Consider the following 26415-nt stretch of genomic DNA (forward strand, 5'->3'; position numbering starts at 1 on the left):
TTGTGAAAAATTTCTCCAAATATTTTCTGCCCTATTGTCCCTCTCTTATATTTCTAGAACTCCATTTGCATGTATCAGACCACGTAACAGTTATCACAGTTCAGTGATACTCTTTATTTTTTTTTACAATTTTTTTATCTACCTTCAGATTGGCGAATTTCAGTTGATCTATGTTCAATTTCACTGACATTTTCTTCTGTCTCCAATCTGCTGTTAAGCCCACTGAATATATGTAAAGGCCTTGTCTGCTCCTTCCAATACCTCAGCCACCTTAGAGCTTTTTCTGTTGAATACTTTTAAAAATTTCTTGACAATGAATCACATTTCACTACTTCTTTGAAGTCTAGTACTTTTATTACATGTTAGACATTGTTGGAGAAAGATGTAAAAACTGTAATTTCTGTTATCTACCTCTGAAAGTGTTTATTTTTGTTCTAACAGACAGTTAAATTACTGGTCATTCTCCTTGACCTTGTGGAGGGTTGGTTCAATACATTGCTACTTTGTTTTAAAATCTGAAACTTACCATTTTAATGACTGATATTTCACTAAATCTAGCTGAGATATAGTTGAGAGCAATTATAACAACAGCAACACTGCTAATGGATTGAATCGCTTTTAAATTTATTTTTGGCTGCGCTGGGTCTTCGTTGCTGCGTTTGCGGAGAACGGGGGCTACTCTTTGTTGAGGTGCGCAAGCTTCTCATTGCAGTGGCTTCTCTTGTTGCAGAGCACGGGCTCTAGGCACGCGGGCTTCAGTAGTTGTGGCACGTGGGCTCAGTAGTTGTGGCTCACAGGCTGTAAAGCGCAGGCTCACTCGTTGTGGCTCACAGGCTTAGTTGCTCCATGGCATGTGGGATCTTCCCGGATTAGGGCTCGAACCCCTGTCCCCTGCATTGGCAGGTGGATTATTAACGACTGCGCCACCAGGGAAGTCCCTGGATTGAATCACTTTTAAAAGGTTTTCAAACAGAAAGAGAGACACGAAGAAAGAAAACAAGCCGGCTGCCTTCCCATTGCCCTTAGGATAAATGCAATCTCCCAAGATTGAGATACATCACCCTTCATAGTCCCATCCCAGAGTAACTTTCCAGTTTTCCAGTCTCTGCTATCTTCTACTAACACCCAGCAGTAGAACCTAACTCAATTCAAGACTCAAAACTTTTGCAAATGCTGTTTTCTACACCAAGGAGTCTTATGGCTAATATCTTTTCAATACTGCTCACATGTTACTCATAAAATCTGTCCTAATTCTATCAGACAAGGTTAGGTCCTGCATCCTAAGACCTTCTACAATACTTTTTTTATATGTCTATAACAGATTTCATCTCAGCATATCAGTTCTCTAGAGGAATTCTTCTTGAACATTTATTCATTTATGCAACAACAGCTACTCTGTGCGTAAGATGTACCAGGCATTGGTCTAGGTTCTCAGGATACAGTGACGAAAATAATACAAATGATTTTTTAACTCAGAGTGTAGTGGGTGTTGTGTTCAGATTTTGTTGTGAGAAGCAGTACTAGACAGTGGTTAAGGGGACAGACTTTGGAACTGGACTGCATGGTTTGAAGCCCATCTCTACTATTTATGAGCTGTATACCCTTGAACAAGGTACTTCCCTGTGTCTCATTTTCACCATTTGATAAGTGTAAATAGTATTTCATAGGTTCCATGTGAGCTTAAAATATGTAAAACATTAGAATGGTGCCTGGCATACAAGAACTCAATAAATATTTTATATAATTTTTGTCTCTCATGCCTATAGTACGATATCCAAAACAGTAGGTGCAGACAACACATTGTTGAATGAATGAATGAATATCTATGCTTCTGGATTAAAAGATACATATCACATATCGAAGAAATTTTATATTGCTTCTTTTTTTTTTTAAACCAAGAAAAAGTTATATAAGAAGCTCTAGCTTCTTATATAAAAAACGCAAGCTAAGAAATGTTAAAAGTTGGGGCTTCCCCGGTGGCGCAGTGATTGAGAGTCCGCCTGCTGATGCAGGGAACACGGGTTCGTGCCCCGGTCCGGGAAGATCCCACATGCCGCAGAGCGGCTGGGCCCGTGAGCCATGTCCGCTGAGCCTGCGTGTCTGGAGCCTGTGCTCTGCAACGGGAGAAGCCACAACAGTGAGAGGCCCACGTACCGCAAAAAAAAAAAAAAAAAAAAAAAGTGGATTTATTAATGCAATAACAATATTTGCTTCTATTCTACTGCTACTTTCACTTGTTCATTCAACAGAAATTTTTTGTGCTCTTCTTAATTAAAAACAAAAGATGTGACTTCTTTTCCTTGGGAGTTTATAAGCTAGATGGGAAATTGATATGTAATTACATATAATAAAATAAAATGTAGTATACAATGAGTATCTGAAGGAACGAAATGAATCACACATTTGAAAGCATGCATGAACTGCTTGGCATATATTAATTTGAATTATATGAAACTGCCAACATTTTAATGGCTTGACTATTCAAATGGCAATTTTATATGATTCAAAATAATAGCAGATAATAAAAAATACATTCCATGTATCAGAATAATATGTTATTCAGAAGAGGGGAAAACTTTCAAGGATTCATTTTTCAGGTTGACAAAGTTTTAGAAAAAGAGGCAACTGGAACAGATTTGAAGAAAAAGTAGATAAGAGTCAAGCGATTCAAAACAGTGATTCTTAAAATGCGGTACCACAATCTTAGAAGAGCATAGGAAGTAATGACCAAACCTGAAAGAACAGTGGCCAGGTATTTTTTTAAAATAGTTATTTTATTTCATTTACTTCATTTTCCCCATAGTATTCCACTTTCTGAAGTTGAAAGGCGGAGGGAAAATTGCTCAAGATAGGGTCTCTCTAACTAATGAAGTAAACATTTTTATAATTAGTTAAATTTTACAGATCTAGTAATTTTATAAATCTAATAATTTTATTTTATTTTTATTTTTTGGCTGCACCATGCAGCTTCCAGGATTTCAGTTTCCCAGCCAGAGATCAAACCTGGGCCCCCTGCAGTGGAAGTGTGAGGTCCTAACCACTGGACAGCCAGGGAATTCCCTATAAATCTAATAATTTTAAATATCTATGTCTATGTACTTTATGATAATATTTCCACCCAGTAATTCTTACTTAATATAACTCCTAAAATTCCAAGTGACTAAGCTGGTTTTTTAGTTCTCTATTGTGTAGCACTAAATTATTCTGCGTTAAGTCAGAAGAATTTAAGTTAATTTTCTTGATCTACTTAGAAATTCACTTAGTGAAATGCAACAACATGCATTTCAAGGAGTCAGTTCTTTGTTCAAAATCATGCATTTAATGAATAGGAGGATACCAGAGCTGCAGGACACTCAATACTTAAAGCACTGCATAAGATTAAAAACACTGAGTAAATAGAAAATAAGGATTTTTAGTTAAGTTTCATGCTTTAAAGTGCAAGTTACTTGAACTCTAATTAAAGATAGACTATTTGTTAATATTTCTCACTTGAAGGCTTGGATTTATGCTTTTTTAAAATGGAAATTTCAAATGCTATGTGTGTTGTTTATGATAAGTCCACTTAGCCAAGGGAGAATTTTGACTAGATTTCATATTAATTTATCTGCCTTTAATACTGATAATGTCATTTCAGCATCTTCACATGACATGAAAATAAGCAAAACAGCTACTCAGTCTTTGAACAAAATATATACTAAAACAATGTGCTTTGTCTAAAGCACTTACTCAAAAATTACTCCAATATGCTAACTAATCTGAACATTATTCTCTTACAGATATCAGTCCCATTCCTGAAACAATTATAAATGAAAATAAATATGTAAGGAGACAACAGCATTTTGATGTTGTGGAATCACCTCTGAACTGGGATTTAGGAGATCTTTGTTCGTCACCTGGGAAATGAGGAGTGTAAATTAGATTGTCTTTATCAGCTCTAACGTTTCATGATACTAATACTAGATTCACAAAGGTTCTGAAACTGCTGTAAAAAGGGCTTAATGGAAAATGCAAAGAGTTTGCCAGAAGATAAGCTATGTGTCTTATCTTTTTCTTTCTCATAGTTTAATCAGTCTGTACACATCTCCTGTGTTTAGAAAAAAATCTTTTATACACAAAGAAGAGATATTGTTTAACTGAAAACCCTTCCAAATATAGCAGAAAAGGAGAAATAACTCTTCTTTGCATTTAAATAACCCATATGAAAGAATTAAAAATATATTCTGTAACTTTTATCAAAGTATCTGTTTTTCACTTGATCCCACTTGCAAAATAAACATATTTTGACAAAATCAACCATAGGTAAATGTGTGAAGAATCTATAGGAAGACACCTTCTTGCATCCCAAATATTTAATCTTCATGCTGGGCTCCTCCTTCCATTATACTGATATCTTTTCTAACTCCTTGGAACACAGGAGTTCTTTTTGCCCACTAATGCTAAGACTAGTTTTCAACTGATTACTCACTATAGGGCAGTGCAAGGTAGGAGCCTACTCAGTGAAAAATACATGGATTTTAACACTGAGGACCCAAAGTGGTGAATACCTAAGTGATGAAATCTCAATATTATAGTATATTTAAGCAAAGTTCTCTTCCATCAGACTACCAAGTAGATACTTACAGAGAAAGCTGGTCGTACATTTGCACCTCTATATTAAACGGTTACAGATCTATTTCCTTGGGTTTTAGGCACAAACTCAGGTTCACACTGGCATAAGAAAATAAATGGTGTAAACCATTTAAGCATTAGTTTAAAGTTATGGATAATGAGGGACTAAGGTCTAGAGAGAGACCATCAAAGGGATGTTTGGCAGTAAGAGGAAAGAGTATTTGGCATGTCAGCTGAGAATCAACAAGAACCTACACAGGCAGAGAGAGGGGGGAAAGAATCAAAACGCACAAAAGGGAAAGTCATCTGTTGGGCTTCAGAGCAAACACAGTATATCTGGTGTGTGAAACTCTGATGATGCTTATCGCATAGCTCAGAATATTCAATTCTACTTGTAGAATACTGTCTTTGTCTGAGCATGCATGCCCTCCATTTGATCCCTCACTAATCCCTCAATAACTTGCTACACGCTTCCAAGAGTACCCAAAACAAACCAAGAGAGTGAAAACACCAACCAACCAATGAACAAAATCAGGCAATTTTTATTTGCCTGATTTTTCTTTGACTTTATAGAACGGTATAAATTGAAAACCTTATTTCTTTATACTTGGTAAAAAATAAATCTCTTTAGTTAATTAGACAACTAAATCTCTTTAGTTAATTAATAGTTACTAAGCTTACCTAACAGCTTCAGAAGAATTTATGTCAATAATTAACTTACTCTCCACTGGTAGTTGAGTGGGGGTGGAGATTCTAGAAGCCTGGACTGAGACTGGCACAGAAGGAAGACAGGATAAATGACAGGAATAATTCCTTAAGAAAGATAATTTACCAAAAGTGACATAATAAAAAATAGTCTCTGGGCTTCCCTGGTGGCGCAGTGGTTAAGAGTCCGCCTGCCGATGCAGGGGACATGGGTTCGTGCCCCGGTCCGGGAAGATCCCACGTGCCGCAGAGCGGCTGGGCCCGTGAGCCATGGCCTCTGAGCCTGCGCGTCCGGAGCCTGTGCTCCGCAACGGAAGAGACCACAACAGTGAGAGGCCCGCGTACCGCAAAAAAAAAAAAAGTCTCTGAACAGTTCTATATCTATGGAAGAAATTGAACCTATAACTTAAAATCTTCACAAAAAATAAAATGCCAGCCATTACTTGTGAGTTCTTCTAAACGTATAAAAAATACATAATATTAATCAAAGCAAAACAAAACAAAACCTTCCTTGGCATATAAAGAGAGGGACTACTTTCCTATGTATTTTATGAGGTTAGAATAAATCTGATACTAAAACATGACAAGGACAATGTAAGAAAGAAAAATTACAGGCCAGTATCTCTCGTGACATGTAAGCAAAACCCTTAAATAAACATTAGCAAGTCAAATAAAGTAATATAAAAATATATGATGTGTTATCATGATGAACTGTGATTTGTTTCAGGAAAGCAGGTTTGGTTTAATATTAGAGAAGTTATCAATATAATTAATCACATTAATAGAATAAAGAATAAAAATAATTTAACTATATCAATAGATACAGAAAAGTCATTTGACAATATTCAACACTCAATAATGATAAAAAAAATTTCCACAAATTTCAGTGGAAGTAAGCTTCCTCAATTGCGTAAAGGATATTTATAAAAAAACTCATAGTTAACATTACATTTAATGATGAAACATTTAATATTTTTTCCTTAGGTTGCGAATAAGGCAAGAATGCCATTATTACCACTTCTATTAAACTCTGTACTGTAGGTTCTGTCCAGGTCAAAAAGCATTAAAAAAGTATAAAGGTTGGGAGGAAAAAGGGAAACAGATGACATGATTGTGTATATATATAAAATCTAGTAATATTTACAGACAAACTAGTAGAAATTGCTCTGTAAATTTATCAGGATTCAAAGCTAATATACAAAAGTAAATTTTATTTCTATATGTTGTAGACAAGAATTAGAAAATAACAATAAAATATCATTTATAATAGCACAAAAAATCTAACACCTAGAAATAAATCTTCCAATAGATTGCTAAAACTACAAAATATGGTTGAGACAAGTTTAAAATAACAAAAATAAATAGAACAGAAAGAATGCCATGTTCCTGGATTGGAAGACTCACTACTTTGTACCATGCAGAATTTTAAAAGAGCCCTAATGGTTCACACCATTGTGTAATCTCCCCCTCCTGACTGTGGGCAGACCTGCTAACCTACAGAATATGGCAAAGGTGATGGGATTTTACAGACATAATTAATGTCCCTAATTATTAAGAAAAAGGACAATTATCCTGAGTGGGCCTGGCTAATCACATGAGCCATTTAAAAAAGGGTTTAGACAGCAAAGAAGGAAGAAGTCAGAGACTCTTTCCTGCTGGTCTTGAAGAAGCAAAAGCTGCCAGATTTCTATGCTGCCAGATTTCTGTACGGTCAAGGTCTGATTCCTGACTTCTGAGGGCCCCTGAGGCAGATCTAAAGTAGAGGGAGACTCGGGCCTTAAGTTAATGGAGAGAAATCACATAACCAATGAGCTGGTAAGGTCCTTCACAGCATTTACCACGTTTAACGCAGGGGTCAAATAAATGTCATTCCCCCCAGTGATTCAGGCCACAATGAACTCCCAGATTCACCCTACACAGACAGTCCAGGAGACCCTAGAGCTCATTAAGAACACTGTGGCTGATGACTGTGTCCGGTTCCATGTGTTGAGTGCCTTTGACCCCTGCCCATCAGCCTCGTTGATGACCAAGCCTTGGGCTCCCAACTGCTCCACCAGATTATGTAGTTCATATACCTGGAAGTCAGTTTTGGCCCCCAACTACTACTGTATTGACTACTGTAACACTGACAGCTGACACTATATAAGCCTCACCACCAGCATCTATTGGCTCAACCCGCTCCACCTCCAGCCTTAGGGCTTCAGGAGCATCCAAGGAATTAACAATAATATCTCAGTCTAAGCCTATGAGACCCAGGTGAAATTTATCTTTGAGTTGATCCAGAATATTGACATAGACCTGGGGCCAGTTTTACACTTCCCACCTGCTCACTCCTAAACTCATCCAAGAACAAGACCGGGGGTGAGGGAGGGCCAGCAGGAACCTGGTTATCCCTCCACCCAACTTCTCCATCCCTCGATGGAGTGGCTTTCTGGCCCCTCCTATCTTAGAAGGTATCTGGCTTCTCTGTTTTATGCTGGCTATTTAACTACTCCACCCTCCAGGCCTGACTTACCAAATGCATATCTGAAAAATCTCAACCAGCTTTTACCTGCTTGAAGTGTTTAATTTAGGGCACTCTTGATGGGCTGCTTTCTCTAGAGCTTATATATTTCTTCTTGCTGTAAATTCCTTTCCTCTTTTGCCCTCCTCTCTTCTTGGATTATTTAGCTGTCTCCTCATCTCTCCTCTCTTGCTACCCATCCCATCCCCTACCCTCCAATTTATTTTACATCTGGAGCAGGACTTAGCCAAACGGTGATGCTACCATAATTGTCACAACAATTAGTCAAATAATGTGCTCTGTGCAGGAAAAAAAAGAAAAGAAAAAGAAATGAATATTTAAAAGAGGACCCTGAGTTTCAGATCAGACCCCAGACCCTGCCAACAGTTTGACTGCAGCCGTGTGACCCCTAGTCCTGGGCAGGGAACCTAGATAAATGATGCCTAGACATTGGATTGTGGAAAATGAGATAATTAATGAGTGTCAGTTTAATTCCCTAAATTTGTGGTAATTTGTTATGCAGCAATAGAAACCCAAAACACTAAAAATTTTAAATCTCACCCAAATTAATCTACAAATTCAACAAAATTCCAATAACCCCAGAAGCTTTTAAAAAGTAAAATGAACAAGCTAATTCTAAAAGGAAATGTAAAGCTAATTCTATAAGGAAATGTAAAGAATTTTATGAGCCAAGGAAATCTTGAAGAAGAATAAAGCTGGATTACTTATATTCCTAGACATCAAGACATAAATCTATAGTGATTGTGAATATGTGATATTGGTGCAAAGATAGATATATAGATTAAGGAAACACAACAGAGAGTTCAGAGATAGATTCACACGTGTGTTCATCAGTTTTGTGATAAGAACATCACTAAAGTTTGTTGTACAAAAACAGTCTTTTCAATAAATGGTGCTGGGCCAGTTGAATATTCATAAATAATATGGATAAACCTTGATCTCTAAAAATTTAATTTGAGATGTACCATAGATATAAATATAAAAGGTAACATAATAAAGCTTCCAAAATAAAATATAGGAGAAGGTCTTCAAGTGTTTGAGGTATGCAAAGGTCCCTGAAACAGTTCACAAAAAGTGAATGTTGAAAGAAAAAAATGATAAATTGGTTTTTATGAAATTAAGAATACCTATTCCACAAAGGACACTATTATGAGAGTGGAAAGATAAGCCACTGGCTGGAACAAGATAACTGCCTGACATACATCCATCAGAGAACTTGTCTTCAGAATAATATACATCTTGTTCAATAGAAATCAATCAACAAGATTAAGAAAATCAATCAATAAGAAAAACATAGATCTCGATTTTATAAATGAGGAAACGTAAAGGCAAACAAAGAGAGGAGATTCAGATGGCCAAAAACCATGAAAACATGTTCAGTGTCATTGGTCATTAGGGAAATGCAAATTAAAACTGTAATGAGGTATCACTGCACAAAAACTGGAATTGTTAAAATTAAAAGACTAATAATACCAAATGTTTTCTTACTTAAAAGAACTTGGATATGAGGTAAAATTCAGATTCTTGATTTGATATTAAGTTTAAATTGATAATTCAGGGTCTTATTCTTTCTTTTCCTCTACATGTTAATATTCTCAGGGGACAGACGTTATGGATATTGACTAGTAAGCTTCTTGGAAGAAAACCTGTGGTTCGTCATGTTAACAAAGAAAACTATGGTGTTCTTCAGTACAGTGGGGAGAAAGGTCAAACAAGACAAGAAGAGAGGGGCTCATAGAAAGCTTCTGAACAGAACTCAGTTATAGCATAAATTACTCTCTATGAAATGATGTGAATAGACTTCTAGAGGCATCATGTCCAGGGAACTGATTATTGCACTTCTGTTTTTGTTTTGTTTTGTTTTGTCTTTATATTCTTCCTTCACTTCTTTTCTTGTAGAAATAACATTTTAAATAATGGTAGGTATAATGGCAGAATACTTGCAGACAGGAATGTATCATTACTGCAGTATTCTACAAATTTTGCTAACTATGTGATCTGCCCTAAGTATAAGAATCTTAACTATAATTTCTAATGGAAGTCTCTATTCCAATATAACTTTATAATAATACTAAGAAGGTTTCTTTGATTCAAATTATGAGAAATTGAATGAGAATGATTCAACTCACACTGCAGAGAAAACCAAGTGTGCTGTGCAGTTAAACACAATTAAATAACTATAAATAATTCATACATTTCTCATGCTCATTACTAAAGCACTTGCTCAGACCCTTAGACATAAAGCTAAGGAACTCTCCTTGTAAGGTATCTTTCCTTTTCCTTTGTCCAGCCTCTGCTGATCTCTGTATGTCCCAATTTCCTCCAATCCCACTAACCACTGATATAAAATTGCTTCCTTTTATCAGGGACATTATTACTAATAGCAGAAATTGATGAGTCTATGATACATTTTCTCCGCCTCCTTCTCCTCCCCTTTCTTCTCCTTCTCCTTCTTCTTTCAACCTATAAAATTCTTCCTCCCAGATATAGCTGAGTGAATCATTTATGGACACTTCACCCTATATAGGCCAATCAGATTCTGCCTTACAGGAACTTGAATCTATGATTCAGAGACAGGTAGGCAGTCTTTGAGTGTGCATGAATCCAAAGCTGTAAACTCAAGAACTGTGGGGGTCCTGTGCCTGGAGACCCACGCTAGTTCAAGAGCTCGAGACTTAATCACATAGCACGGATATGTGTGTGTGTGTGTGTGTGTGTGAATGTGTGTGTGTTAAGGGATTAAGGGATGACTATATAAGCATTCTTGCTTATAGTAATTTATTCAAACTACAAAAATAACTCCTTAAAGCATATATTACAACAAAAGATAGACATACTCAAGGGTTTGCAATAATAATGTGTGCTACTGCATAAAGGACCATAACAACCCTTCACAAGAAATGTCACCATTTTGAGGATTAAAGGAATTAATGCATATAAAAAAACTTAAAACAGTCTCTGGGAGATAATGGGCACTCAATAAATTTTAGCTATTATTATCATTACGGAAAACTGGGTTTGGTGATCTCTTACGATAAAAAAAAAAAAAAGGTAAAAGGAAAGGGAAGGTGAAGAAAAGAGAAATGACATTTTTATCAGAACATGTGAAAACTTTGCATTGCAAGTTCGCAAGAGTGTGGTCAGAGTAGAAAATAAAACAACACTGTGGCTCAGCTCTGAAGAGGGTAGCTGAATAACTGTGAAATGAGGAGTTTTCTTTCCTTCAATTTTCTAAAGTGCGCTTTAAAAAAATCACCCATTTTCTTTTAATCCCTTTAAGTATTCAGCCAAAAATTGGTGCATTTGAAAGTGTATCGCGAATACATGCAGCTTGAGAACCAACAGGCTAGTTAATGAAATTATTCTAGTGTAGTTTTTATTGCCAAATTAACTGTCGCTGAAAGATTAATTTAATTTATAAATATTTTTCATAGAAAAAAAATGAAGGAGGATGAGAGCAAAGAATTGTTTAAATCAAGATATATGATTTGGTTCTCTTTTAAGCCCAAATTCAGCACATAAAGTAACAACAGTCTAATTTAATTATATAGAATTATATTCTAGAACAAAAATTATTTTTAAGATACTGTATATAATCTTTCCTTCAATATTTTCTATTGTCTACTAATAAAATTATCAAATAAAATAAAAATAAAGTAAAAACATTAGAAGGATAATATTATCTACATTTATGTATCCTTTACTGTGTATCAGAAGCTCTGCTGGGTGCATTACATAGATGATTTCTTTCACCCTATAAGGCAGGCTGCAGGGGACACTGATTTTGACATTCTCAGCTGCTATCTCTCTCCCTCTTTCCTTGCAGTGAAGCTGCTATGTGGTCTGTTTAAGACTGAACTCAGTCCCAAATCTATACATTGGCCTACACCAGTAAGAGAACTCTTTGTCATTTTTCCTGCTATAGAAATGATTTTAAAGGGTAGGCATAAGCCTCTAGATGATTAAATCCAGATGAAGTTTCAAGGCCTTATATTTGACATTTGTGGGAAGAGCAGGGCTCTCTTAACTCTGGAGGGAACAGGGTGAGATGGGAGGCTCACAACTGCTGCAGACATTTGGATAGCCCAAAGTAAGCCAACATTGGCACACAACCTTAGAAAAATGCAGCCAGAGCTGCGATCAAAGCATTCTTGAAACTTTTGAAATCTCAATTTACATGAGCTAAATGCATTCATTTTGGTTATTTAAATTTTTGGGGAGGTAGTTTTTAAAAACTTATAATCAACCATCCTAAATGATTCACAGATGTATTATTATCCCCATTACATACATGCAGAAAATTAGATTTGCTATGTCATCGCCTAAGAAAATAAGTTCTAGAACTAGAATTTGGATTCTGGAAGTCAGAACTCTACAGCTATAGTGTTTAACTGTTACCATAGATGGCCTTCCTAAATGATGTTTGAAAACACTGTAGCATTTATTATCACATTCAAGAAAGTTTAAAGAAGTGTTCTTTATTATTTCTTCATCTAATTGAAAAAATTTTGATGGTGAGGTTGGTTTTAGTTTGGGTTTTTTGGTTTGTTTTGTTTATTTAATTTCTTGGGGCAATGTTATATAAAGGACTGAGATAATGATTTGGATGTTTTGGAATCCAAAGAGTTGGACTACTCTGTATAAAAAAGGAATTTTGAAAGTATGAACAATCATAATAATTATTCCATTTCTCTAACTTGGAATTATTGTTGGGCTCTTGAGTGCCTTCTCTGTTTGATGTACTGAGTGGTTAGTTTGGAGCAGTGGAAAGAGTATAAGTTTAGAGGATGAGAAGTTTGGAGACCTTAGATTAAATTCTGATAAATTCCTGAAGGGCTCTATGATATTGATCAGTCTTTGAACCTCAGTATTGTCTACAAAGATTAGTTAATAATACTTCACTCACTGGCTTATTGAAAAAGTGAAATGTGATAATAGGACTATGACTGGCAGAAAGTGAGCCCTCAATAAATGGTGTCTAAATCATATAAAATATTTTTGTAAATTCTGTATCACTATAGAGGCTGTTAGTAGTAGTATCTAATATCTGAACTTTCTCCAAACAATTGTGTTCCTTAGGTAAATGGTGCTGGTACATATTCATTCCTTCTTGGCAACACAGAAGAGCATTAAGAGCACACTTATGGGCTTCCCTGGTGGTGCAGTGGTTGAGAGTCCACCTGCCGATGTAGGGGACACGGGTTCGTGCCCCGGTCCGGGAAGATCCCACATGCCGCGGGGCGGCTGGGCCCGTGAGCCATGGCCGCTGAGCCTGCGCGTCCGGAGCCTGCGCTCCGCAACGGGAGAGGCCACAGCAGTGAGAGGCCCGCATACCGCAAAAAAAAAAAAAAACAAAAAAAAAACAACACTTATGCTCTTACTGGACACATTTGCACATCTTATCACCCGTAGTCAAAATTTACTGTGTACTTCTCCTTGTTGCATGGTGTGTTGATAGGATAGGATATGGACTTTGTAGTCAAACAGACTATAAAATTCAAACCTCGATTCTGATCCCAACTCTGATACCAACCATGCAAACTGAGCAATTGCTAACTTTTCTCAGGTCATTTGCCAAAAAAGAAGAAGAATTCTTTTTTATTTTTAATGAAATAAGTGAGTGGATTACAAGAGATAGCACCAACCACGATAATAATATAAAGATATGTGTAAAGTGTTTTGCATAAATTAGTCATTAATATTTATTCCTATTTGTCCCTCTTGCCTATCTCCTTCTTCACTGTCACCTAAGCACCACATCAGAGTATTTTTTTATGTGTGGAGGAATCAAGACTTTTCTGCTTTAATGAGTGAAATTTTTTCTCTTTGAAATCCAAGGAAATTGGGAAATCCATCTTAAAGTGCTGAATATAGTTCAAAGTGATCAAAACTAAATCAAACAATATTTCCCCCTATGTTTCAGACAAGTTAATGGATTCCTTCTAAATACCACTGGTTAATATTGCTTCAAAAACTTCACCTGGCTTAAAAATGGAGGGTTCCTTGCAAATCTTTTGTTTAATGTTTACTGTAAAATTTAAGATCAAATTTTTCATGAGCATTAGAATATCAAGATTATAATTCCATGTATTTTGCTGTGTATGCACATACGTGCATGCATGCACACACATACACACACACAGAGGAACTATACATAAAATAATACATCTAAATTATACAGATCCAAAATCTTTCTCTTTTTATATATATATATGTATATATATATATATATATATATATAGGAATTTTTAATCTGAAAAGCATGAGTAATTGCCTTAGTTCTCCATTTTTTATGCGCTTCATAGATCAACTTTAAATTTCACTCTTTTAAATTAACTTTGCTTGCTGTCCCAATAGAATAGCACTACATAGCATATATTAAATATGTAAAAAAGGTGCTTTATAATGCATTATCTTCACCAAAGTAAATTAAGGCTCTCTTTCAAAGAAATAGGATGTCTGTGTAGAATGCTAATAAGTTAAATGTTTATTTTTATGGGAACGATTTCTATCATAAACAACAATCGTTCTTAAAAAAGAAAGAAGGAAAAAAAGCAGCAGAACAAAGCAATAGTTTATAAAATAAAACCTGAGCAGGTGCACAGAAATACAATATTCAGGGTAGAGTAACGGTAACCTCTACCTTTGGATATTTGTTGTTTATATATTTAGAATTAGTGTGGTGTCTGTAGGAGATTACACAAAGAAAGCCAAAGTAAAGGCCTCTCTAAAGGAGATGTATATTGTGTAGGGACTTTCTATCATCTTGTACCCTGAGACTGGTTCTAACAAGGGGCCATATTAGTATGCAGGCATTTGTGTTTTATTTCTTTTCCAGTTTTTGTTCTTGGAATGAGGTATTCCCATGAAACTCATTAAACCTATTTCTGCAGCTGACACACCACTCAGGCATGAATAATCTAAGGGTAAACAGAAAGTTGATATAAATATGCAAACATTTTTGATGAAACAAAATAATAGGGAGCTAAAAAACTGGGAGTGACTCATTAGCACAAAAAAGAACATTTAATCATTTTTATTAATATTTAGTTATGAGAAACTCTGAGTTTTAAATTCTTGTCCAAATGCATGCTAGAACTCTTTAAAATTGTCAAGTGCTCATGCAGATATGTTAGTAGTAGTTAGTATGAATATTTAAAGCATGGGGATGAGAAAATTCAAATAAATAATTATAAATTCCTTTTCCTTGATCATCTTTTTTTTTTGCAGTACGCAGGCCTCTCACTGCTGTGGTCTCTCCCGTTGCAGAGCACAGCCTCCAGACACGCAGGCTCAGCGGCCATGGCTCACGGGCCCAGCCGCTCCGTGGCATGTGGGATCTTCCCGGACCTGGGCACGAACCCGTATCCCCTGCATCGGCAGGCGGACTCTCAACCACTGCGCCACCAGGGAAGCCCTCCTTGATCATCTTTAAGATAGTGTCTTACATACAAGGTAACAATGCAGGGAAGGAATCGTTATTTAATACCTTCTTTGGGGATATTTGCTTATCACTCTGAAAGAAATACTCCGGGATTCACAAATTATGCAAATTCAGAAAATAGTCCACTTTGAACAAATGATTATATATTTCAAGAACACAAATTGAAAGAAAAAAATCTTTGTAAAATGACTACTGATACAACAATTAACATTCATCAGATTGGCTCAAATTAATGTCTGATGACACTCATAGGGACGTAAAATTCAAACTTCACTGGTGAGTGTCAATTCAAAAATTCCATTAGGAGAATAATCTCTCAACAGCTACTGAATAAGAAAATGTGCATGCCCCTCATCCCAGTCCCTCCACTTCTAGGTGCTACCATAAGAAGCACGTGCTCATGAGCACAGGCATGCCAATTGCAGCATTGTTTGTATTAGTGAAAATTGGTTTTAATGTGGTTATTGATATAACAAAAATAAACTATTAGAACCATACCTCACATTACACCTAAAATCCATTCCACATGGGTTAAAGACTCTACTGTAAAAGCAAATCTTTATAAAGTGTTCAAGAATGTATAGGACATTTACTGGTGTAGGAGAGAAAAAAAGCACAAAAACGTTATACCACTGTGTATGAAAACTTACTGAAATATATATCATATTAAAATTACAAGGTTTGTTTTGAAAAGAGACATTGTAAACTAAAAAGACATATCTTAAAAAGACGTATCTTAAACTTAAAAAAATACTTAAAATCCATGTAACAGAGAACTACTTTTTAAAATAAATAGAAGAATTATTATGAATCAATAAGAAAAACAAAACCAACCCAGAAGAAAATAGATAAAAGCATGTGCGTAGGTAATTCAGAGAAAGTTTGATAAAAATTACATTAAAAATGCTAAACCTCATTAGTAAGCACAGAGATAAAATTTTAAATAATATTTTGATACCATTTCATGCCCAATAGATTGGAAAAATTGAAACAGGCCTGACAGTAAAAAGGTGGGTAATATATACAGACCTGTTGATTCTCCTAAGATATTGGTGTGAATGTAAACTAGCACAACCATTTTATTACAGATAGCAATTTGGCAATATTTAGCAAATTTGAAGATGTTCACACACCTTGATGGAGCAATCCCACAACTAGGCATACGCCTCAGGGAAACTCTAGCACATGTGTTCCAAGTTAAAGGTACAAAATATTTATAAGAGCATTTAAAAAGTCAAATCTGATTTTTTTTGAGTGCTGTCAGGTCATTGCTGAGTTTTTCTAATTCTGATTTTATGTTGTATTTTTATTAGTTTATTTCTTATGTATTTTTCTTGATATCTTTTAGCTCACTTTGAAATATTAGGCATGGTTTTAATATTTATTTGTCTGTCTATCTATCTATTGTATTTCTTTTCTGGGGTCTTTTAATTGTGTAGATATTCTTCTATTCCTTTTTTTCTTTCTACTTATGGGATTCACACATTTGTTTTCTCTTACTAATTTTAGTGTGAAATTAGTTTTCCTGAATTTTTAAAGGAAGCTTTGATTCTGATTGGTTCTTTTATTTCACAGAGCTCCCCCTTCTGTTGTTTCCAGTAGTAACTTGCTTCCTGACATTCCCGGCTCTACTCTCTCCACAACTATTATCTTTTCCTTACACTCTGTTATCTATGTTACGCTAAATTTGAGTTCTTCCCTGGGCCCTGCCCTGGAAGTTGGCCTTGGCAGGTCAATTTCAAGCCTTCTGAGAGCTCGACTGTCCCCACTCCTTCAGGCTTCCTTACTGCAAGCTCTTGTGTTTATCTACATTTGAAGCATGCCAAAACTCCCCCCAGTGTCAGTTCTGGTTGTTATTGTCTTGCAGTGCCTTGCAGTGCTTTCCAGCAAACATCTATTGGCTATTTGAGTGCTCTCTTCTCATGCCCATCTGTGGCCCCACTGCTTTCTTCTACTTCCCTCTCCCCTGGCAGCCTCTTCCTCCACATATACAAACACACAAGTGCATGTGCATCTATTAATTTATTTCTTATTCTTTGTGGCTCTTTATTTACATTGCACTCTCTCATAGAGCCCTTGTTCTGGAGGAAGCAAGCTGCCATGTTGTTTGCTGCCCTATGGAGAGGTCCATCTGGCAAGGATATAAGGAAGGGCTCCAGCCAACAGTCCATGAGGAACTGAGGCCCTCAGTCTAAAAATCTCCAAGGAACTGAATCTTGACAACAGCCAAGTGAGTGAGCTTGAAAGCAGATCCTTCCCCAGTCAAGCCTTCAGATGAAGACACAGACCTGGCAAATCCCAATTACAGTCTTGTGAGACTGACTGAGGCAGAAGAATCTAGATAAACTCTGCTTGTGTTCTGGGCCCACAGAAAATGTGAGATAATAAATATTTATCAATTTAAGCTGCTAATTTATTATGCTAGAATAAATAACTGATATAACTCATACCTGCAAAATTATGTATGTGTGTTATATATTGTGGCATTATTTGTAATTGCTAAAAAAGGTAGAGACAATCAAAATGTACATCAATAGAATAGTAGTTAAATAAGTAGAGGTTCATTCATGAAATAAAACATGATGCTACAGAAAAAAAGGATAAGAGTGCTCTTTATGCACTGATATGAAAAGATAATCAATATGTTATTAAGTGAAAAAGCAATGTACAAAATAATGCATAGCATGCTAACATTTATTTACGCCTATAAAACTTGTCTGCAAAGATACAGAAAAAACTAGTAACCATGGGTACCTATTCTGGGGGACTGAGGTGGGTAGAAACTGAGTGGCTGTAAGTACAGAGGTGGGAGGGAGATTTTCAACTCTATAGTGTTTTAGGTTTACTGATTTTGGAATCCATGTGAATGGATTAGCTGTTCCACAAATTAATTAACTGTTTAAATGTTTAAAGGGAAGAAATAAGTAAAATGTTTAATAAAAATGCATTTTCTTTTTCTAAAACAAAACATAACATTGAATAAGAAAAAGAAAATTGCATTCTGTGTTGTGCATGGACATGTTTTTACAGCAGGCAAATCATAATATATAACTTACTGATACTTGCTTATATAAGTAATAATATATAACTCAATAATAATATATAATCAATAATATATAACTTGTTGTTACTTATATAATAATAATTTTTAAATGTGCATGGGAATGATAAATTCCAAATTTAGGCTAATAGTTATTTCTGGAAAGAGAATGATGTGAATAAGATTGGAGAAAAAGAAGCCAGGTGACTTCAACTGTATCTTTCACATTTTAATTTCCAGTTAGGTCATATAGATTGAAAAAGTACAGAGAAGGACAGAAATGTGGAAATACTTGATGTTTTCAGGTAAAGGAATTATTTTAAGAAAATCACTTAAATATATTTTATATTTTGATGACATTAACAATAACTGGGATTCTGTAAAAATTCTCATGAAATTTAAAGATGGCTATATTGTATAGTTATTGGGCCTACTTTGAGAGAGTTCATACAAAGAAACATAAAATTTCATGTATCTATTTTTGATATTAGGAACTATGGAAGTAAAAATGCATCAGTGTGACATACAGGGTGAGAAAGTGAGCACTGAGCATCATATGGGTAATTTTTTCAACAGCCATTCCTTGAACTTATAAATCTACATTTGATTGATTGAACTCAATCAAACAGCCACACCTAATTTATTGAGAAATGTAATTGAGTTGTGTGCACAGGGAAAGAAATGAAATTTAGTGAACACAAAGCAGTCTCTTCCACAAGGGACGACACTACTAAGCATGTGGGAACGTTGAGCTGATGATGCCAGACCTTTCAATTTTTTAAGAGCAGCCAGAAATTTAATTTTCTTTTTTTAATGTGACATCTCCAATGTTTAAATGTTGGCAACTAAATCATTCTTTTAATGACCTTATATGAGCCAAACAAAATATGTCTACAAACTAGACCTGTAGGCCAATAGTCTGCAAACCTTGACAGTACTAAAATATCCTACAAATGAACAGTGAGAGGGACCAGAGTTCAAGATCTCTTTTCCTGTGGACTGTGGGTACACAGTATTCTAAAACTAAGAAGAGCTGGTGAGAGATACCACAGAAGCCAAGGGGTAGGACTAGGTTACATCCAGTAAATTAGGATGAGGACTCAAAGGCCACTGGATCCAGCAAATCAAAAAACAGGGCCAGCCACAAACTGTAATAAAGTTATACTCCCTGGCTTCTTGAAACTTGTAATGCAGTTGGAAAAACGCTGCATAGAAACTGAAGTGTCCACAATACAATACAGCCCAGACTTCGTGGTATAGACTGAACATCAAAATTAGAGAGTTAATTCATTATTTTGAGATGTGGTTGTTAGAAAAAATTTTGTGAGGTAGGGGAGAATTGAAGTACACTTTGAAGAATGTAACAATAGGGCTTCCCTGGTGGCGCAGTGGTTGAGAGTCCGCCTGCGGATGCAGGGGACACGGGTTTGTGCCCCGGTCCAGGAAGATCCCATATGCCGCGGAGCGGCTGGGCCCATGAGTCATGGCCTCTGAGCCTGTGCGTCCGGACCCTGTGCTCCGCAATGGGAGAGGCCACAACACTGAGAGGCCCGTGTACCACAAAAAAAAAAAAAAAAAAAAAAAAAGAATATAACAATAAAGAACCTTGGGTATATTCACATAATAAGTGGAAATGTGAGAAAGAAAGAAAAGACAGGAATTCTAAAGAGCTGAATTAACTCACAAGTTCTTCCTTCACTAGCTACCTGAGTTCAGAGGCTTCTAATTATCTCCTAATCACTATCCTCACTTTCTTCTCAATTTTTAGCTGGGCACAGAGCTTCCTTGCCTTTAGGTCTGATCATATGTCTAAATATTAGCTAACGGCTATAAGGAAAATAGGGTGTGCAACTTCCAGAAAATGCTTTTAAAGAGGGTCCTTTTAATCCCTCTCTTCTTGCTGGTTAAAATGAGTACCTATATGCTGAGACTCCAACAGCTATCAGGGACCTTGAGGTGGCCTTGGGAATGGAAGTCCTTTATAGCATAGTAGCAAGACAGGAGCCTGGGATAGAAACCTTTGGGCTCCCTGGATATGTAAGAGAAATAAACTTGTCTTATTTATGCCATAGGTATTCTGTTTGGTTACTATGGTTTTCTCTTAATTTTTTGCTTTAAAAAAATACTCAAACTTGAACATATTATTTTACCTCCCTGAGCTGGTATTTCCTTAAAATGAGGGAGGTAAAGTTGTTAAGATAGTCCCATTGATGTCTTCATATTTCAACATTCTGTATGATTCAACAGGAATTTTTTTTTTTTTTTTGCGGTACGTGGACCTCTCACTGTTGTGGCCTCTCCCGTTGCAGAGCACAAGCTCCGGACGCACAGGCTCAGCGGCCATGGCTCACGGGCCTAGCCGCTCCGCGGCATGTGGGATCTTCCCGGACCGGGGCACGAACCTGTGTCCCCTGCATCGGCAGGCGGACTCTCAACCACTGCACCACCAGGGAAGCCCTCAACAGGAAATTTTTAAAAAATCTCTTAAACAATTGTGCCCTGTCAGTTTGCATCAACACATCTTATATAAAAAGCAAAAAATTCAGTCAATTACTCGGGTATTTTCTAATGTATACAAGTTTCTCTTTGAGAAAACACATGATGACATACATCACACCTAAAATGCAATACAATATACAGGTATCCCCCTCTTTTCGAAAGTTTGCTTTATATCACTTCACTTTTACAAAAGACCCTCATTAGTACCTATTTTTGCTAACTGAAAGAAATCTTAAGAGGATTTTTCCTTTCAGGAAAAACGGGACAATAGTACTCAGTATTTGTTTTGCAGGGAGCCGTTTACAGAGGCAGTGCTCACCCCCCAGCAGCGAGAGGGCACCTCCAAGCTCTTTTCCCGGGAACTACACTCAGCACCTTAGCATCAGGCCACGAAAGCTTTACACTGTCTGTGAGCATCTGTGCTTTATCTCAATTTATTTTTGCGTGTCCTTAGCAAGATGTGCCATCAGGTAATTGCTTCTTCACTTTACTCCATTTCTGCTTCCCAGAGTTTTCACAGGAACACTCAACTTTCAGATAGCGGAGAAAACTTTTATTCCAATAGAAGTTGGAATCAAAAAAATTCCAAATTTGCTCATCCATTAATGGATGAGCAAACAAAAAATTGCATCATTAATGATATTGTTGAAATTTTTATAACTGATCCCTTCAAGCTGATGATTAATATTACCTTCCTCCTGGTCAACTTTCCCCAAAGCATATTCGTTTGAATAAAAATCTTGATAAGAAATCAACAAAATACATATGCTAGGGTGAAATAACTGTTTATACTACTTTAATCCATGTTTCCTTTTGAGAGATTCACCAGACACATTAGAATAGGAGAAGTCCTGAGCCATCTCAAACAAGCAGATAAACAAAAACACTTATTTCTGTTTAATCAGTTACGTCTACAATATATTGGACCATAACAGTATTTTTCTTCAGAAGAGTGGTTGGGAAACAGTTCTAGATGGTATAGTTTTCCAGAATTCTTTCTTTATATCCTGCTGCTCTCCATTTAGGAAAGTAAACAAAGCCCTGAAGTAACAGATAAGTTAAAATTCCATTTGCTATTTCACAGCACACCCCACAAGAAAGCTGTTTGTAAACCACAGCTTGAGATTCTCAGAGGAAAAGAAGAATGATCAGCGAGCTCAGTTTAGACACTGCACATTTAATTTTACCTTTTGGGCTCTGCCTCTTGTAGCAAAGCTCAGCTTTGAATCAGAAGTACCATTATTGTACTGTGAGCTTTAAAAAGATAATTGATATTCACCCTGGATTTAATGTCCTTGGAGAGAGATTTCAAGAACAGAATTTTAGTGGTTGATTCTAGACTTTTCCTTGTCTGTAAACCTTACAGTTTACATAGGCAATAAATATTTTTAGAAATCAGTAAAAATGGAAGCAAGAGACTAACAAGTGAGAGAAGTACAATACAAAAATAAGCAGTTAGTACTTGGAAACGCCTCCTTTTTGGTATAGCGTAATTTTTTTTGTTGTTCTTTTGAATATTTTGTTTAGCAAGAGAACAGAAATCTTCTACAGGGACTAGGAGATGCCATCTGGTGATTTTATACAATATCACTACTAAAAAAAGCTCTATTTTCCCCAATTGTAATAGATCTAAAAACTCATTCTTTTGAGATTTCATTGATAGTGCCCAGAAAAACAGATTTTTCTTTAATTTCTTTTTAGCATTCAAGAAAATAAGCTAAAAGCTATTTTCATGATTTAAAACACCTATATGATTTATAATACAAATTAAGGAATGGAAAGAAAAACTGATATAGATCAAGAATCATAAATTCATAAAACTTCAGAGAATCCAAAATATTTTGAGAAGTATAATAAAAAATTATCTTAATATATTTCCTCTGGAAATCATAGCTATCAAAAGGCTACAAAAGGCCATGTTACAAACATGTGGATTTTTAATCCATAGAACAGATGGCAGATTTTCATTTTATTCAATTGCTTTACTAAGGGATGAATCAAACATCTGGTAGAATTTTTATTTTTACTTCATTTGCACTTATAACTCTAATTACATATAATGGAGTGCTAAGAACAGTTCACAGAATGCTGTTATAGAAACATAATAACAATGTAGGATTATTAATTCAAAACTGCCATTTCTGGGAAAAGCCTAGAAATCAGTGGGTGGCAAGTAAAATATGAAACATTTGCTCAGAAACAATTGTCAGTTTTACATGTCAAAATATATGGATGGTCATGCATAGCTGTTTGTGTTAACGATTAGTACTGATGTATGTTGTTAGGTTAAAACAATGGATGCATTATACAGGGAAGAAAGAACATCTATAGAAGATGAGAGAGGAGACTGCCAATTTTGGTTTTTAGCCAAATTCAATTTCACTGGGTTGTTAATAACTTGATTGGAGGTGACTGTGTTTATTTTGGGAACCTGTGCTTTTACATGATCACAAAATGCGATAACGCACATGTAGCTCAGACTGAAAAATACACGACACGATAGACCTGAGGATTGTATTTTCAATTTTGATTTAAATGTTTACTTGTCCACAGCAGTATTTTATGAAGTCCCTGAACTTATGAACCCATGCCAGTCTACACGGCTGGTTTAACATGTGCAATGCTTGATTGTTTTTCTGAATGACCACTAATATTATTTTGTGTACATAATTCACAATATTCTATTTTGAAACCCAGCATAACATTTCATTTCAATCTACTGATTTAGTCCTCTAGGAAGGCCAGAAACTATTAAATTTTCAAAGCTTCTCAGTGCTATTCCTGTATCTAATAGAAATAGCCAATTGAAAATAACCACTGTGGTTTCTCCAGGAACCTGGCTGTGCCTTGTTTCACAATGTCTATTTTCTGAGACACAATGTAACCAAAATTAATCTCAAGCTTATTAAATTGCTGTACCAGCCTTTAGAGGTGACTATTTTTATAAGAATAAATTCTAAAAATTTCTAAAGAAACAGTGAGACACTGCCTGTTATTATTGGCATACACCTGCTGCTGTTATGAATTACATTGCTTCAATAAATGAATTTCAGATAGCAAATTGTTTCTTTAAGTATCAAGAATAACCTTTTTAATAATATGCATTTCAAGTTATAATCCTACTAACATGAAAATAAAATAAATTTTTTACTAAAATAAACACACTTACCTGCTTGCTTACATAAACAGAAAGTATCAAGCTCGTCTTTTAACAATTTAGAGTCATTTTTACAATCATCAGTTTTATGCTTGGCTTTAGTATGGTTGCTTCTCTATTTCCTTTCTTACTGTTATTTAGTTATTAAATAACAGTTTAGTTTGTCAGTGTAATGCTGAGCACATGAGAAGTTTAAAAAAATATTTGTGGAATGGATGCACAAATTCTTAAATGAAGCTTCCAGTTCTCTTCTTAATTTGATGTGGACAGAGAAGTAAGACACCCAAGTATTAAAAATCTGTATTCATTATATCTAATGTTGAATCAAGGGTCTAGCCAGTACACAAGATGCATGAATCTTAGAATACTAGGTATTTCAGTGGGTCAGAACTTTTTCCATTTACTATCAGGTTCTCAGATTTGTTACAGATGTTGAATTTACCAAAAGATTGACCACTGAATAAATCAGATGTTATTATCAATGAGAAAATGACACGTGGAAATAATATATTGTGTTCTTGGGCAATACTATTACATTAACAAATATATGCCTTGCCTTGAATGGTTTTTATCTTTAGTTATTGGTTTAGATATAGAGGAAAAGTCACACATCAACTTTAGAATTTGCTTCTTTCCACATGTGAGGCCAGAATCAATTCTGCGTAATGGTACCCTGAGAGGATAATGTGGTATAAGTTGAAAACTGCAAGATTAGTGAGCATTCCTTGGGAACTCTCTGGGTTTCTTTATATATTGCCAAACTATTCTCTGTGTTTTTATTCTTACTAATATCTCCTAGGCTGAATATATTGATACTTTGCCTCTATTATATCTACATTATAGAGGACTTTGATGTATCTCTAAAACTCATTTGTTTTCATATAGTTGAAGTCTATTCCCAGACCCTAGAGATGTTAACTTGATTACGTCAGTGATAAATTAGAGAACGGTGACCAAAAACAAGCAAAAAAAAGCAATGTTGTTAGATAATTATTTTTAGAAAATATTTGTATACTGAAAATACTCTTTTCATCTAGATTGTTGAATTCCCTATAAAAATATAATTTAATTTGGAGAATTATATTTCTATATATGTGCTTTTTCTTCTCTTCTAGTTTTGGTACATTTATTCTTTAATAAAGTTTTAAAGATTTGATTGATTCTAAAGTACTAAAAGTTGTTCTGAATTTTAACCTACAATGCTTATTATAATAATCTTAATTTTCATCATGATTTTTCCTGAAATTTCTAAATAAAACGGCAGATTACTTAGAAATGGTCAAATCTGTTTTGACTTTTTAAAATACATCTCAGTGAAATTTGTTCGATGAACACTAGTATAGACATTCTGTGGAGACTGATGTAATCTCCAGTTCACAAGCTGCCTTGGATTTAGATGGCACCTGTCTAAAAGGTGGAAAGCGTACTGATTATAGAACCTGAAGTTGGGGTCTGCAGCCCCCCTGGATCTGAGGATGTATCCTGTGGTTTTTACAATCATTTCACTGTATAATTTTAAAAATTTATGCTTCATTCTGTGTATGTGAGCTGAGTAGCAATGTTCTTATTGTCTTAGGTTCAACAACTAAAAACCCAAGGCTGAGAAAAAAGCAGCATCAATTCTCTGCATTTAAAAGAATGTTGAAAATAATTGAGGCTCTTATCTCCCTGATGGCTGGTTCCCATTCCCGATTATTGCCCTAGTCCCTATCCCAACCTCAAGTCCATTTAAGCAGAACCCCAGGAAACAGGGAGAACCAAAATTTATTCAAGTTGTGAATTATTTACCCAAGGAGGAAACTACGGATTTTTACTTCCTTGCCTGAAGAGTGAAGAAATGGTGCTTACCAAATCCAAGAGAGAAGACCTCAAGGAGTGCCACCACCAGAAATTAGAAGTCAACACTGGTATCTCACTCCCCAGGTGAACGTTTTCTTATGCAGCATACTTGTTGATTTATGCCTGCCTGTTCAGAGGTAAGAGAACTAGTTTATGGATATAAATTAAATGTGATTTATTAAAAATTTCCTATAATTGTACATTTAATATGTATTTTTTCTGGACCCAGTTGTTTCAATATGATCTGCAGTTCATCAAAATACAATAACTAAAAGTAAAATTTTATTACAAGTATATAATAATTTCTTAGAAATGAATTCTTAATGAGATTAAGATAGCATTCTCTTAAGACAAGATTAATTCATACAATTTTATAAGCTATAAAACAAAATTATAAATCAATGTGTTATTTCTCATTACGTATTTTTTAACAATGCAATGTAATACGTAGCTCAGATCATAAATCATTTATTTACCTGGAAATATTTCCTTATTAAATGTGTGTACATACATGTATTAAACTCTGATGTTTGGTCATGCAAATAGTTAAATTAAAGCATTGTACAAAATCAGAAAGAACTCTATTATTTTACTAGCTA

The 26415-nt window shown here is 35.4% G+C and overlaps 1 protein-coding gene across 9 annotated transcripts in view; it reads right to left on the reverse strand.

The window, feature by feature from the left end:
* The window catches only part of LIN7A (lin-7 homolog A, crumbs cell polarity complex component), a 247281-nt gene that overhangs the window by 194932 nt on the left and 25934 nt on the right, over positions 1 to 26415 (reverse strand). For 8 of the 9 annotated variants that reach the window (XM_049694326.1, XM_033407191.2, XM_033407188.2 and 5 more), the window contains one exon: positions 25826 to 25943. The gene's annotated coding sequence lies outside the window, so the exon portion shown is untranslated. Of the gene's footprint in view, positions 1 to 25825; positions 25944 to 26415 lie in introns of those variants that run through there. The other variant, XM_049694330.1, reaches the window with a different exon arrangement.

The sequence above is a fragment of the Orcinus orca genome, chromosome 11 (genome assembly GCF_937001465.1).
Source record: "Orcinus orca chromosome 11, mOrcOrc1.1, whole genome shotgun sequence".
Lineage (NCBI taxonomy): Eukaryota > Metazoa > Chordata > Mammalia > Artiodactyla > Delphinidae > Orcinus > Orcinus orca.